The sequence below is a fragment of the Dicentrarchus labrax genome, unplaced genomic scaffold (genome assembly GCF_905237075.1).
Source record: "Dicentrarchus labrax unplaced genomic scaffold, dlabrax2021, whole genome shotgun sequence".
NCBI classification, from domain to species: domain Eukaryota; kingdom Metazoa; phylum Chordata; class Actinopteri; family Moronidae; genus Dicentrarchus; species Dicentrarchus labrax.
In genome coordinates this window covers 1,551,725-1,561,746 of record NW_026136707.1, presented here as the reverse complement: position 1 = coordinate 1,561,746, position 10,022 = coordinate 1,551,725, and the positions used below count along the sequence as shown (strand labels likewise).

Here is a 10,022-nt window from a genome sequence, read left to right as displayed (position 1 = left end):
AAGAATCACATTATTTTCAGTATTACTATTTTGACACATTACATAAGTCAGGAATGACAAATATCACAAGTTGCTCCTTAAGTCTGACCAGCAGCAAAAAGTAATGAAACCCAAAGGAACCAGGTTTAAGTTGAGTCCCCAAGAAACTGTTTGTAGATTTAAAGAGATATGTCTAAATTTGAGAAATCTTTGCTGAAAACTGAAGGTGTGAATGCTAATACTAATCAGAAGGGACACATTACCCATTCACTCCCAAAACAGCTACACAATGTGCACAGTGTGACTCAAACTCCAACACTGATGTGTGACAGAGGCGACCTTACATCCTCTGTCTTCATTAACACAAGTAGAGCAAAGAAGCATCTAAGGTTAAACGCAGCCCTTAACAGGGCCGCACACAAAGCAGTCTGGAGAAACTCGATATCGGCCCTTACAAAGTTGTGAAGCATCATTAATCATGAAACAGGAGCTTGTCTGACAGCTATTTATGCAGAGAATCCTCAGAAACACAAGCTCTGGTGTCATGATACTGCCGCCAGTACAAGGCAGGTTTATCTTCTGCTCCAAAAAGTCGACTCTGCCTCCACCAGACGGCAGCAGACAGACAATAGACTGCAAATGCAGCCGCGTTAGCCGGGAATTAAACCTTTATTAAGTTATTAACAACTTTGTCCATTGTTCAGATTCAGTTTTTGAATATATAATAATATAATATATTCTTCAATACTTATAACAATTGAAAATCATGAAAAAAATTAAGAACAGCTAAGGCCTATCACATGAAGGCGCGCCTGAGCACCACCCAGTGTCTAATGGAGGGAACCAGCGTCAGCCTGCTGGTCCTGACGTCATCCCATCCTCCCAGTTCAACAGTGCACTGCTCATCCAGCTGCTCTGCTCCTCCTGTTTGAAATTAAACTGCTGGCTGTGCATTCTGAGGGCTCTGAGATGTCGACTTTCATTCATCAGACACATTATGGCTGTTCATCATATCAGAGAAAAAATACTGTAAAGTCACTTTGACTAAACCAAATATTTATTAAAGCAACCTGTACTGCAGCCAACAGAGGCTTTTATCTACTTATGAGATCATTTGCAAGCCATTTCAATTTGCCTCTGAATTAGTCTTGTGTTCACATACAATAAGGTAGCATTAAATCAGGTGCTTAATGGTTTGACCTTTTTGCCAGAGTGATTGTGTGATGTATTTCATCTGATGAGATGAAGTCAGAGAAATAGAAGGAATGAGCTACCTGTGAATTACATGAATCTGAACAAACACATAGTGTACTCATACCCATAATTTACTCTCAAAGCAGTGTTTACTGGTCCCTTTTAAAAAATTTTAAATTATTATATTATTATAGATTATCAAGGGGTAGGCCTTCATGGATATAAATACGATTTCATCATTCACTCCACTTCTCTGTATTTATCCAACAATTTCACCAGAATTAGTCTTTCTTGCAGAATTTAGATGAGTGTGGTAAATATGAAGCTGCTATTTCTTGGCACTTCAGGTTCGCAGGCAATCGCACTCTGTTTTTTGTACAAAACAAGCAAACAAGATACAACATGTTAATTGGTGAGCTTGAGAGATCCTGGTAAGTGGATGTTTTTGCCTTAGGACAGAGCCAGGCTCCCTTGTTTCCAGTGTTTATGCTAAGCTAAGCTAAGCAGCTACTGAAACTATTGAACGGACAGATATGAAAGTGGTAGCCTCTTCTCAGTGTATTTCCCAAATTTATGAACAATTCCTTTAAACAACTCTAGCTGTTTGGTCGTCATTGCAGTCTTCATTACCCTACCATCACCTGTGTCAAGGCCCGCTTTATAGCAATTCTTTCAGAGTCGTTTTATTGGATGAAGTTCCTGCATCATTGTTCACTTGTGGTATCTTTCCTGATTGAAACATATCTCATTTTCAGCTGTGACAATACTTGCATCAAGGCGTAAAATGTTAATGTTTAAAGAGTACTGCTACAGTACAGTTGCAGTACAACATTGTTGGACTCACAATGAACAAAAAAGTATCAAAATCAATGCTGCAAATCAAAGATAAGGTCTTTTTTATTTTTAATCTTCTTCTTCCTTGTCAAAACATGGTGCCTACATTACCCACAATACAACTCAACCACTGACAGTTGGGTCTAATGTAGCCTGGAGCAGCTAACCTCAAGCAGAGATGGAGAGCAGGCTATTATCTGGCTTTCCAATTCCATAAAGACAGATTTTTGTTTTTTCATTTTCAGACTTGTAATCCAACGCTGACGCATGTTACTTACTAGGCTATTTATTAGACTTTGTGTGGCTCCTGCTGGAGGCTAAAAAGGCTTTATAGCATACAATCTTTTCACATACACTCCTGAACAAAATCTTAAGACCGGGGGTTCGCATTTCGCGTTGGTGGAACATAACAAGGTTGTAAGTAGAGCTTCAAAATGCAAAAAGAAGAAACAGGAGCAAGAGACTAAAAAATAGAGTAGGCAATTTATTGAAAACTGTATTTAAACTCAAATAGGCTGTTCGTCAGCTGATCAAAAGTTTAAGACCATAGCCTTAAAAAGTCCAAATCTGTGCAAAAATCTGGCATTCATGTAATTTTCTGTCAGGCATTCCCACTGTCATGACCCCCTGATGGCAAAGTCAAAACGGCTTTCTGTCTTTGAATGTGACAGGATTGTTGAGTTGCACAAGAAAAGCCTCTCGCAACGCGCCATCGCTGCCAAGGTTGGACGCAGTCATTTTAAATTTCTTAAAAGGTCCTGAGGGTTATCGGACAAAAATTGGTAGTGGTAGACACAAAAAAGTTTCACCTGCGCTGAGCCGGAGGATCCAGCGGGCTTTCTGTGAAGACACAGACCGATCCTCGACCCAGATTAAGGTCCTTACTGATGCTGACTGTAGCCCAATAACCATCAGACAGCGTCTGCGACAGAAGGGCTTAAAGAACAAGAAACGTCTTCAAAGGCCACATCTCCTCCCACACCACAAACCTGCCCGTATGCACTTTGCAAGGGAGCACCAAACATGGGACATTGAAAGGTGGAAGAAAGTTTTATTCTCTGATGAGAAAAAATGTAACCTGGACAGTCCTGATGGCTTCCAACGTTACAGGCATGACAAGGAGATCCCAATGGAGATGTTTTCTACACAGCACAGTGGAGGAGGCTCCATCATGATCTGGGGTGCTTTTTCCTTCAATGGAACAATGAAGCTTCAGGTTGTGCAGGGGAGTCAAACCGCGGCTGGCTATGTGGAGATGTCTCAGCGGGCATCCCTCTGGACTGAGGGCCCTCGTCTGTGGGGTTGATGATGGTCTTTCAACAGGACAACGCTGCAGTTCACAATGCCCGCCTGACGAATGACTTCTTCCAGGAGAATAACGTCGCTCTTTTGGACCATCCTGCATGTTCCCCTGATCTAAATCCCATTGAGAAAGTTTGGGGATGGATGGCATGGGAAGTTTATAAAAACAGAGATCAGTTCCAGACCATGGATGCCCTTCTGGAAGCCATCTTCACCACATGGACCAAAGTTCCCACCAACCTCCTTTTTTTGGGGCTATGATCTTAAACTTTTGATCAGCTGATGAACAGCCTATTTGAGTTTAATTGCAGTTTTCAATAAATTGCCTACTCTATTTTTTTGTCTCTTGCTCCTGTTTCTTCTTTTTGCATTTTAAAGCTCTACTTACAACCTTGTTACGTTCCACCAACGTGAAATGCGAATACTTGCAATTTTTCCCCCAGTCTTAAGATTTTGTTCAGGAGTGTATATGCAGTAGTAAAAGCCAAGACCTAATATAATAATATAAATAGACTTTGATGTGTAAAATCAGCACTTCCCCCTCCCCATGCAACTTTTGAACCAGCATAAACATCCAGTAAGGCAGTTTTACAGGTGTTGCAGCATGAACTCCATCTGAACAGCTGAGTCACTCTACATCATCCATCACATCATCTTCTGCTCTTCTGCGTCTCTTATCCATTATCTCACAGGAATAATGCAACTGGATTGTGACTTTGCATTGCATGTTTGGTTGTTCGTGTTGCTATTTTAGAAATGAAGGCAGCAGGCACTGGTTATTACCATTTATTATTGATTTTTGGATCAATGGCTTGGATCCAGTCATAAATAATTATAAATGTCACACACATCACAAGTCACCAGATTTGATATTTTGATAATATGATATTAAGAATTTAGAGAAGCAGGGGATTAAAAGAGACATGGAAGACTGGAAAAAGAGGAGAATTAAGTGTTCAGCCCAGATAATAAAAGCCCCTTTTTAAAGTCTTGGACTGATTTGGCTTCTCTGAGTCTTTTAAGGAAGCCGTTTCCGAATCGAGCAGCAACCACAGCTAAAGCATGATCACCTTTATTTTTCAGCTTTGATGTTGAAGCAGCCATAAATCTCTGCTCTGAGGATCTGAGGCAATCGCGGTCAGAAAGGGGGGCCTGGCCATATAATGCCTTGTATGTCAATAGTACAATTTTTAAAACAAATCCTTTAAATGACATGGAGAGAACGTAAAACTCTACCTTTTTATACTACTTTTTATTAATTTGTTCATTCCATCTTTATTTATACAGAGCTCAAATATACCTTCTTCACAGCAGCCTTTTTAACATGAAGTAGTAGGGTGAACACCGTTGTTACCAATGATACAAATAAAGGTTCCTTTCCATTTAGTGTAGCAGGGCATATTTCAAGCAGCAACCTCTCTCTGTTTGACCTGAATGGAACATCTGTGTACCCTATCCTACTATTTCCTGTCAAAATGGCTGCTGTGAAAAAGGTCAGTTCACTCTCAAGGGCAACCTCTGTACACAGGGAAATAAAAGCAAAGGCAAAAATCCATTAAACATTAACACTTACAAAAGGTCCATATTAAAGATGAGGATGTAATGGAGAAACGGTAAAATGGCATCAAACCATAAAACATAAAATCTCAAATGCAACAAGTTAACCTTTTTTTAACTAATCTCTTTCTGAATTTAACCAACCTACAGACAGAGACACTGCTAAAATCTAGTAAAACAGTGGGGAAACAGTGAGACCTATACTGCAGAAGATTTATAGGCTATTTTCCTGGAATATATACTTAGGGCTGCAGGTTTCTAACTGACGGAGAGGACAAACCACACTAAAGAGTCAAGCATAGATGGCTGCACATATTACAACTAATTGGATAACTATTAAGACCAGACACAGTTAAAAGCCTTAAATACAAGATACTAAGATATGGCTTTTTTTATACTTCTAAGATACAGAAAGAAATGGGGATGAGGATATTGACTCTAAAAATATCTAAAAAGATACATTTCCAGCTGGCATCGAGGTGAAACTGATTACAGCTTAATGAAATGCACAGCTTGACTCAAACTGCAGCACAGACGAGTGACAGGGTCGATGAGCCTGACAGCCTTTGTCTTTATTAACACACGTCCGCGAAGAAGCATTAAGCGCAGCCCTCAAAAGGACGGCACACAATGCAGTCCAGAGAAACTCAATATGGACCCCTACAAAGTTGTGAAGCTTATTCAATTATGTAACAGCAGCTTGTCTGACAGCCATTTATGCTGACACTCCTCAGAAACGCAAGCCCCATTGGCGTGACGCTGCAGCTGCGAACAGAGACTGTAAAATGCAAAGCAGCGATATGTTTGTTGGACCAAGATAGAGAGAAGAGGCCACACAGAGTGGAAAGACAGGGGCCTTAATGGCCAGTCAGCGGCTTTATAATCACGTAACAATAGTGCCATCAAGTGTCTGCAATTGGCACCTGCAGGCAGATGACTCCACATTAACATTAACAGTGATGATATTTGAATATAGGCAGAGTTTGATGTAACTGCATTCAGTTGAAAGATTTTTCTAAACTTTTCCTCATATATCCTACAATGATTGTTTACAGGTTCATAAGCAGTCTGTGTTTTGTAAAGTGATGTAATATACTTTACTGTAAAACACTTGCAAATCCAGAAGGTTTAATTAGGTCACATATAAAAATAATAAATAAATAAAATAAAACATAGAATAGGAGCAGGACAAAGTCAGGGAAGACAAATAAGAATAACCGAAAGAATGAACAGCAAACATATTCTCAGTTACATAGCTGCATATGCCCCTGGGATGACAGCTTCAGCCACCTGACGTTCCTCCTGGAGCCTCTCTCGCTCTCTTTCCCACTTGCTCTCTCTCTCTCTCGCACGCGCTCTCTTTCTCCTCCTCTTGTGTTTTTGAGATTGTCTGCAGGTGTGCCGGAGTCAGGTTCGAACCTCCACCTGCTACTCATCTCCATAATCAAGCCTCTTCATATTCTCAGCTCAGGTTGGATCTCTTTGGACTCTCGGACACCCACTGGCCAGCTCAGCCCTGAGCCATCTTCTTGAGCTCTACATTCCCCTCACCCATCCTCTGACTTGTTTTTTTGCACCTAGGTTCACAAGCTAACCACCAAATAACAATAAATAATTATTACATGTCTGAAACGAGGAAGGAAGTAAAACACTTCCTCTTACCTCTCTTTTTAATGAATTAACTTATTGTTTATCTTGAATATTCATTGTATCCAGCACAGTGTCCCTCATACACAATTTAAATAATTTCCTCTATGTTCATCCTCTTTATACTTATACTATAGTGCCCATCCAGCATGACCCAATACGCACTGACAGAAAAAAAAAAAAACAATGCAACATCATTATCAGTAAGAGTCACATTCCTGGGACAAACAAAAGTTGAAATGTGATACCTGTCTGTAACTTTTGAATCTACTGTGGAATGTGTGTGATAAAGTCACTGCTTTCACTAACTTGCAGTTACACCATGTTGAAGTCAGTGAGTGCAGACTAGAAGTGGCAGCTCAAAAACAAGGCAACTCTCCTCGATGTACAGACAGGTATCTTGTCTGACGGTCTGGAGTCACAAGATTGTTCAGATAGGCATCTACCTGATGTATGTGACCTGTTCATGCAAGTTACGCAACATGAACAAGAATCTTCGCTGTACCATACCTCTATAATTTAAATGAGAGAAACTTGACCTCACTGTATAAAATTGTGACCTCTAGGAGGATCACAGCTTCTTGAAAATGTACAACCACAAACTAGAGACCTTGGGAAATCAGAGGATGGATGGCTGTCTTAGCTATATTCACGCCACTGATTTCACATCATAATTCAGTTGCACTAAAAGTGTAGGCCAGGCTGAGATTGAAATATTAAAAAGCTAACCAGTGTATTACACTGTAGCAGTCATTCACTTGTTTTTGCGGTTTATTGGTTTATTTTCCTAAACACAACAAGCCTGGATGACAAGAAGTCACATGCAAAAAATCTCACTTAACACTTGAAAGTGTCGACTTGTTCACAGGCCACACATAATCCAAAAAACTATTCAACCACTGTTAATTCCATGAGCTCCCTTTGTGCAAATCTTGGTAGTCTGTCAGACAATATTAAGCAGGCTGCTAGGAATCTTGTGGTAATAGTTGATGCAAACCTGTGATGATGAGCAAGTCAAAAATGTTCAGTCATGGTTCACCCAGCTAAAGACAATCCCAAGGTCATTTTTATGGATCTGTTTTATTTTTTCTGTGGATCGGACTTTTGCCATTAGAGCCCCCAACTGAGAGACTCTTCTTTTAAATCTTTTGTGTGAGTTTCTGGAAATATTTGATATGTTTTTATTCCTTTTTATTTATTGTTACTCATTATATTCTTAGTTTTTACTTCTGTGCTTATATTCCTTATATATATGTTTTTCTGTCCTGTTTAGTTTTTCTTTTTCCTTTTGTACAACACTTTGTAACATTAAGAATAGTGCAATATAAATAGAGTTTATAATCATTATGACACACCCAGATGTACTGATAAAGATGTATCCACGCCCAAACTGATGGCATCAGAGTAAAGAGCCAGATTTTATCTCTACTGACAGCACTATAAAAGCAATGAGATGAAGGTGAATGTTATTTCTCCTTCCTGAGATCATCTGATCTTCCTTAACAGCTTTGTAGAGGTGAGTGTATATATGGTAATATTTGGAATGGCATTTTCAATAAGGAACATTTAAGACTCTATGTTCAAGTCTATGAATATATATTTGTATAAATAGGAGATAGCAATAATTGAATAATTCCTGGAAATCAGGCGGCAGTCCTGGATGCCTTTAGATCAGCTGGCACAAAACCGTATGATGCAACTTTCTATCAAAACTAGGTTAATACTGTAATATTTAATTTAAGGGGGATTTAATATTTATATTGATAAACAGATTTTTAAACTGTGAAATATCTATCGGCCAATATTATTATTCATTTTATATAACATAAAAAATTATTTCTTAAGCAAATGTTTTGGTTCAGTTTGGTTATTGATACTGTGACCAAAATATGAATTGAGCATTTTACACTTGGAATATGACTCATGTCTCATGAACAAATTATGTATGTAACAGTAACTCTGTTTTTGAAAAACCTTGATGATCATGATCATTGTACTGTACTGACAACACATTGTGGAAACAATTATGCTTACATGTCTTATAAAACAGACCAAACCAAGTATTCATGACAGGATCTTAAGGAAGTAAAAGTTCTTAATAGAAAACAGCACATTTCCTCTAAAGGAGTGAGGCATAGCTGCAGTTTCAACAACGTAATAAAATGATTTTGTTCATACATTTTAAAGCTTTCAAAGGATTAGTTTATATAAAGAAGCCAGATCCACTTTATGATAATGTGGTGTCTTGATTTGAATAACACAAACATTTCTGTGGACCTTTCAAAGTCAGTAACATCATGCTTAATCTGGGTCTGAGAAATGGAGGCGATAGTGCCCCAGTTTGATGAGATAATATGAGCTGTTTCTGTGATCTGATGCATTTTCATTTGCTTTCAAAACAAGAACTAAAAAGCCAGAAGAATAGAAGTGTGTCACCTGAGATTTAGAGACTTTAATGATACCATTTAGTTGTCTTATGCAGATTTATTTGAACTTTTACTTCCAAGACATTCTGCAGAGGACGAAACATGTCTGGTAAACTGGAATCAGCCATGAGCAGCCTTGTTGAGCTGTTCGAGTGCTACGCACTAAAAGATGGCGACAGGTTGCACCTGAGCAGAAGGGAGATGAGTAATATGTTTCACGAAGAGCTCGGAGATCTCATCAAGGTACCAACCTCAGTCTCACTGTCTGTTCATGGGAATGGTACAAATGAGGGTGTTGCAGAATTTGATGAATATGATTATATTTATTTATGTATGTATGGCCTTTTATTTTATTTGTCTTTCTTTTAAAGCGGAGCAAGGACCCTCAAAAAACAGCAGAGATCTTGACCAACATGGACCAGAATCTGGACGGCCAAGTGGACTTTGAAGAATTTATTTCCATGGTGACTAAATTCACTATGTGCAGCTTCGACTACTTTACTATGGACAGAACTGTAGTTTACACCAGTAGATGTGGTAATCCATGGTAAAAAATATGAGTGTCACGCAGTCAAAGATTGCTTATACTCAGATTTGACCTGTGATGTTGATTAAAAATACAGTTACAAAGGTTCAAGTTGCAAGCTGAACTTGTTCCCTGCTGGTTTTAACCTCTGACTCATTTAAAATGTCATCCTCTGAATATTAAATATGAACTCAATGATCTTTTATGCATTTTGTCATTTAATATGCTAAACTGATGTTAAGAATCAGGGATGAGATTCATTAAAATGTTCTCTGAAACACACCTGTGTGACCTCCAGTGTCAATTCTCTCCCTGCTGAATATATCAGACTCCAGTACCCTCATTTTTTACTTAGCTAGTATTTTTTTAAGCTGTAACTAACTTCAACTTTAAAGTTTTATTACTGCCTGTCCTGGTTCATTAACATTGCGCTATTTTTCTGTTTCTGTGCTTGAAAATGAAGAATTTGATTTATTCAACCGACATTCTAAAAACAAATAAACTGACACCAGTTTGATTAAAAACACAATATTAAAATAAGAGATATTTGCTTTTGC

At 38.6% G+C, this 10,022-nt stretch overlaps 1 long non-coding RNA gene across 1 annotated transcript; it reads left to right on the top strand.

The window, feature by feature from the left end:
- Positions 1–7,972: 7,972 nt before the first annotated feature.
- On the top strand, positions 7,973–9,747 carry LOC127367073 (uncharacterized). The gene is made up of 3 exons (XR_007885433.1): positions 7,973–8,029; positions 9,021–9,182; positions 9,311–9,747. It is a non-coding gene; the product is annotated as an uncharacterized LOC127367073 (long non-coding RNA).
- The last annotated feature ends 275 nt before the right edge of the window (positions 9,748–10,022 follow it).